Here is a 364-nt window from a genome sequence, read left to right as displayed (position 1 = left end):
CCTGCTGAGCTGTTTTACGGAAATTGGGGTCCATAACTTGGAGACACTGCCCGAGGCCTGGATTCCTCTCCAGGGCTTGATTTGTGTTCGTTTTCACCTCATTTTGGCCTGTGAGCATGAATGAGATGTGTGCTGAATGAACCAAGCCCAGAGAGGGTTTTAATGCCGAGCCTGCTGTTTCCCACATTAACTACCTCGGGAGTCTGTGTAAAATACACTGGCCTTGTTGTTTGTGCTTTCATTTCAATTTTATCCCTGTTAACCAGCTTCTCTGGGTTCAGGTTTCTCATGGCAAAACCAAGTAAAGTCAAGGTCACCCTTCATATCCATTGGGAGACCCCTTTCTCCACCAGCCCTTCTGAAT

The sequence above is a fragment of the Zalophus californianus genome, chromosome 7, assembly GCF_009762305.2.
Source record: "Zalophus californianus isolate mZalCal1 chromosome 7, mZalCal1.pri.v2, whole genome shotgun sequence".
NCBI lineage: Eukaryota > Metazoa > Chordata > Mammalia > Carnivora > Otariidae > Zalophus > Zalophus californianus.
This window is presented reverse-complemented; position numbering follows the sequence as displayed.